The sequence below is a fragment of the Macaca nemestrina genome, chromosome 15 (assembly GCF_043159975.1).
Source record: "Macaca nemestrina isolate mMacNem1 chromosome 15, mMacNem.hap1, whole genome shotgun sequence".
Lineage (NCBI taxonomy): Eukaryota > Metazoa > Chordata > Mammalia > Primates > Cercopithecidae > Macaca > Macaca nemestrina.
In genome coordinates this window covers 104,041,967-104,047,966 of record NC_092139.1, presented here as the reverse complement: position 1 = coordinate 104,047,966, position 6,000 = coordinate 104,041,967, and positions in this window count along the sequence as shown.

Sequence of the window (6,000 nt, the reverse complement as noted above, 5' to 3'; positions counted from 1 at the left end):
CACGCCATTCTCCTGCCTCAGCCTCCCGAGTAGCTGGGACTACAGGCGCCCGCCACCTCGCCCGGCTAGTTTTTTTTTTGTATTTTTTAGTAGAGACGGGGTTTCACTGTGTCAGCCAGGATGGTCTCGATCTCCTGACCTCGTGATCCGCCCGTCTCGGCCTCCCAAAGTGCTGGGATTACAGGCTTGAGCCACCGCGCCCGGCCAAGCCTTTTTCTTTTCTCTCTCTCTCTTTTTTTTTTTTTTTTTTTTTTTTTTTTTTTTTTTTTACAGACAGGGCCTCGATGTGTCACCCAGGCTAAAGTGCAGTGGTGCAATCACAGCTCACTGTAGACCCAAACCCCAGGCCCAAGCGATCCTCCTGTCTCTGCCTCCCAAGTAGCTGGGACTACAGGTGCACACCACTATGCCTGGCTAATTTAAAATGATTTTTTTTTTTTTGCCAGGCACAATGGCTCACTCCTGTAATCCCAGCACTTTGAGAGGCCAAGGTGGGCAGATCCCCTGAGGTCGGGAGTTTGAGACCAGCCTGACCAACATGGAGAAACCCCATCTCTACTAAAAACACAAAAATTAGCTGAATGTGGTGTCGTATGCCTGTAATCCCAGCTACTTGGGAGGCTGAGGCAGGAGAATCGCTTGAACTCGGGAGGCAGAGGTTGCAGTGAGCCAAGATCGTACCATTGCACTCCAGCCTGGGCAACAAGAGTGAAACTCTGTCTTAAAACAAATTTGTGGTCCTCTTTCCACCATCTTTCCATGCCGCCACAATGGTGCCATGAATGTCCTGGCTGATGCTCTCTCTCTTTTTTTTTTGAGACAGTCTCACTCTGTCACCCAGGGTAGAGTGCAGTGGCGTGATCTTGGCTCACTGCAACCTCTGCCTCCCGAGTTCAAGGGACTCTCATGCCTCAACCTCCCAAGTAGCTAAGATTACAGGCGGCTGCCATGACGCCCGGCTAATTTTTGTATTTTTTTTAGTAGAGACGGGGTTTCACCACGTTGGCCATCTCCTGACCTCAGGTGATCCACCCGCCTCGGTCTCCCAAAGTGCTGGGATTACAGGCGTGAGCCACCGCACCCGGCCCCTAGCTGATGCTCTCAAGAGCATCAACAATGCCGAAAAGAGAGGCAAACGCCAGGTGCTTATTAGGCTGTGCTCCAAAGTCATCGTCCGGTTTCTCTCTGTGATGATGAAGCATGGTTACATTGGCGAATTTGAAATCATTGATGATCACAGAGCTGGGAAAATTGTTGTGAACCTCACAGGCAGGCTAAACAAGTGTGGAGTGATCAATACCAGATTTGATGTACAACCCAAAGATCTAGAAAAATGGTGGAATAATCTGTTCCCATCCTGCCAGTTTGGTTTCATTGTACTCACAACCTCAGCTGGCATCATGGACCATGAAGAAGCAAGACAAAAACACACAGGAAGCCGGGCGCGGTGGCTCACACCTGTAATCCCAGCACTTTGGGAGGCTGAGGTGGGCGGATCATGAGGTCAGGAGCTCGAGATGAGCCTGGCCAGCACGGTGAAACCCTGTGTCTACTAAAAATACAAAAAATTAGCCAGGCATAGTGGTGTGCACCTGTAGTCCCAGCTACTCGGGAGGCTGAGGCAGGAGAATTGCTGGAATCCAGCAGGCGGAGGCCACAGTGAGCTGAGGTCATACCACTGCACTCCAGTCTGGGTGCCAGAGTGAGACTCCATCTCAAAAAAAAAAAAAGAAAAGAAAAGAAAACAGGAGGCCGGGCATGGTGGCTCAAGCCTGTAATCCCAGCACTTTGGGAGTCCGAGACGGGCGGATCACGAGGTCAGGAGATTGAGACCATCCTGGCTAACACAGTGAAATCCCGTCTCTACTAAAAAATACAAAAAACTAGCCGGGCGAGGTGGCGGGCGCCTGTAGTCCCAGCTACTCAGGAGGCTGAGGCAGGAGAATGGTGTAAACCCAGGAGGCGGAGCTTGCAGTGAGCTGAGATCCGGCCACTGCACTCCAGCCTGGGCGACAGAGTGAGACTCCGTCTCAAAAAAAAAAAAGAAAACACACAGGAGGGAAAATCCTGTGATTTTTTTTTTTTCTAGGGATGTAATACATATATTTACAAATAAAATGCCTCATAGAAAAAAAAATTTGTAGAGATAGGGTCTCATTATGTTTCTCAGGCTGGTCTCAAAATCCTGGCCTCAAGCAATCCTCCCACCTTGGCCTCCCAAAGCCCTGGGATTAGAGGCATGAGCCACCATGCCCAGCACTGAGCATTTCTCATAGATAACTTTAAGTCCTAGGAGGCAGGTACTATTATTTTCCCCACTTTACACATGAGGAAGCTGAGGCTTGCAGCAGAAAAACATCTTCAGACCGTTGACAGTTAGTGGTTCTGTGTAAGCCCCAACAGGAGACTTTTGGTTAGAATAATTCAAAAGTACATGGCTTCTGTTTTATCTCAAATTAAAAATAATAATAATAACAGGCTGGGTGTGGTGGTTCATGCCTATAATTCCAGCACTGTGGGAGGCTGAGGTGGGTGGATCCCTTGAGGCCAGAAGCTTGAGACCTGCCTGGCCAACATGCTGAAACCCCGTCTCTGCTGAAAATACAAAAATTAGCCAGATATGGTAGCTCACTCCTGTAATCCCAGCTACGCAGGAAGCTGAAGCAGGAGAATAGCTTGAACTCAGGAGGTGGAGGTTTCGGTGAACCAAGTTCTCACCACTGCACTATAGCCTGGGCAACAGAGCAAGACTCTCTCCAAATAAATAAATAAAAATAAAAATAATAACAACACGTGAGAAAGGTCTGTTCAGTCCAACCACCCAGTGACAGCTGTTCTGTGCTCCTTTGCACTCATTCTAGTCTGTCTGGAGGATTCTGCCCGGTGGCTCCTGTCAGAGTCTTCCCTGATTTCCGCAGAGCCCATGTTTTCTAGAAGAATACAGACACCGGTCTCTGTAACCAAACGACTTTTCTTTGGCTTGTGGGAATGTCCACCCCGTCATGTTTCCTCAGCTGCTCCCGGGAGTTCCTAGAGAAATTCCTCCAGCCAGGGCCTTTGTGAGACTTTAGTGGAACAGCTATTCCTGTTTGCTCAGTCACAGTGGCATCTCGTCTCCCAGGAGTCAAACTCCAGCTCCAGAGGGCTGCTCACAAGAGTAACTCATTCATGTTTTGTTTTTTTTTTTTCTTTTTTTTTTTCTTTTTTTTTTGAGACGGAGTCTCGCTCTGTCGCCCAGGCTGGAGTACAGTGGTGCGATCTCGGCTCACTGCAAGCTCTGCCTCCCAGGTTTACGCCATTCTCCTGCCTCAGCCTCCCGTGTAGCTGGGACTACAGGCGCCCGCCACCGCGCCCGCTAATTTTTTGTATTTTTAGTAGAGGCGGGGTTTCACTGTGTTAGCCAGGATGATCTCGATCTCCTGACCTCATGATCCTCCTGTCTCGGCCTCCCAAAGTGCTGGGATTACAGGCATGAGCCACCGCGCCTGGTCTTTTTTTTTTTTTTTTTTTTTTGAGATGGAGTATTGCCTGTTGCCCAGGCTGGAGTGCAATGGCACGATCTCGGCTCACTGCAACCTCCAACTCCCGGGTTCAAGCAATTCTCTGCCCCCAGACTCTGGAGTAGCTGAGATTACAGGCGTCCGCCACTACACCTGGCTAATTTTTTTGTTTTTTGTTTTTTGTTTTGAGGCAGAGTCTCACTCTGTTGCCCAGGCTGGAGTGCAGTGGCGCTGTCTCGGCTTACTGCGACCTCTGCCTCCCGGGCTCAAGCCATTCTCCTGCCTCAGCCTCCCGAGTAGCTGGGATTACATGTACCTGCCACCACGCCCAGCTAATTTTTTGTATTTTTGGTAGAGACGGGGTTTCAACATCTTGGCCAGGCTGGTGTGGAACTCCTGACCTCAGGTGATCCACCTGCCTCAACCTCCCAAACTGCTGGGATTACAGGCATGAATCACAGCACCTGGCCTGCTGGCCTCTGTTTAAAAAATGAAAGAAAAGAAAAGAAATTAGGCTGGGCATGGTGGCTCACGTGGCTGGGTGGGCTGCTCAGGCTGAGGTCTGGTTTGAAAGATCACAGACCCTAGGGGGTGACAGAGCCAGGACACCAGAGGGGGCTCCCACGGAGCGGTGTCCTGGTCCTGCCTGCTGCCTTTTCTTGCCATTGCAGTTTGTGACATTCCAGAACAGCCCCAGACATGTGGTTTTTGTATACAAGTCCTTGCGGTTAGCGTTTAGCAATGCACTTTCATCTCAGAGTAAACACATTTTCAGTTTTATTTTTGCTCCTGCCTTATCTCCCTGACCCCCAGCTGAGGCCCTGAAAGGAGGGCAAAGGCTCTTCCCCAAACATTGGCCTTTTGTTAATGACTTTCATCCTGGTCACGTGGACTGAAGCGGCAGTCCTGGAGACATTTCTCTGGTCCTTTGAAAACCAGCAAGAGCCTGGGAAGGGAGGAGCACACACACCCAGCCCCAGCCCCTGGCTCCGGTTTAATGGAGGAAGAGAGGAATGGATATGTGTGGGGTGCTCTTTTCTTCTGTTCTTCCTTTTCTTTTCCTTTTTTTTTTTTTGAGACAGAGACTCGCTCTGTCGCCCAGGCTGAAGTGCAGTGGTATCATCTCGGCTCACTGCAACCTCCGCCTCCCGGGTTCAAGCTATTCTCCTGCCTCAGCCTGGGCAGCATGGTGAAACTCCGCCTCTACTAAAAATACAAAAATTAGCCGGGCATGGTGGTGGGTGCCTATAATTCCAGCTACTGGGGAGGCTGAGACAGGAGAACTGCTTGAATCCGGGAGGCAGAGGTTGCAGTGAGCCGAGATCGTGCCATTGTACTCCAGCCTGGGCAACAGAGTGAGACTCTGTCTCAAAAAAACAAAATGAACAAACAAAAAACATGTAAGTGCTTACAGTAGTTCCCGGCACATGGCGGGCACTCAGCAGACATTGGCTGTGATTCCAGGCAGAACCCAGCCCCATAGGGAGTGGCCAAAGGAACACCAAGCATCCTGGCTGAGACTTGAAAACACCTGGGCTAAACCTCAGCTCTGCCACTTCCTGTGCGGCCTTGGGCAAGTGACCTCATCTCTCTGAGCCATGGATTCCTCATCATTCCGAGATGATTATGCTTCCTCTGCTTATTTTTGGGGGAGGAGATCAAATGAGAGCCCGGATGTCTACGATGCTGCTCTAGAACATTGTCCTAGGCACCCCTTGCTGCCTGTGTCCCTGGCTTGTGAAAGGCGGAATCAGCATTTTGCACTCAATTTTTCCCCGCAGCCCCTCAATGGACACCTGGTGTCTGACCGGTGCTGCTCTGAACCCCAGCACTCTGTCCCCAGCTGTTTGATGTTGCAAGGGCAAAACCCCAACATGGGGGAACTGAAAGGGAATGTATTGGTTGGCAATAAATAATAATCACAAATAAAATCCAGGTGGAGCTGGGTGCAGGAGTCCAGATGATGCTGTCAGGACTCTGTCCCTCAGCCCTGTTCTCCTCTGTGCAGGGTTTATTTTCAGGCAGACTCTCCCAACATGACGGCAAAGACCACCACCTGCTCTGTCCAGGCTCACATCGGGCCAATTAGCAACCTTAAGGGAAAGAGAGCTTCTGGCCAGGTGAGGTGGCTCACTCCTGTAATCCCAGTACTTTGGAAGGCCGAGGAGGGCGGATCACCTGAGGTCAGGAGTTCAAGACCAGCCTGGCCAACGTGGTGAAACCCCATCTCTACAAAAATACAAAAATTAACCGGGCTTGATGGTGGGTACCTGTAATCCCAGCTACTCGGGAGCCTGAGATGAAAGAATTGCTTGAACCCAGGAGGCAGAGGTTGCAGTGAGGCTGAGATCGTGCCATTGCACTCCCGCCTAGGTGACAGAGCAAGGCTCCATCTCAAAAAGAAAAAGAAGAAATCTTGGCCAGGCACGGTGGCTCATGTCTGTAATCCCAGCACTTTGGGAGGCCGAGGTGAGCGAATCACGAGGTCAGGAGTTCAAGA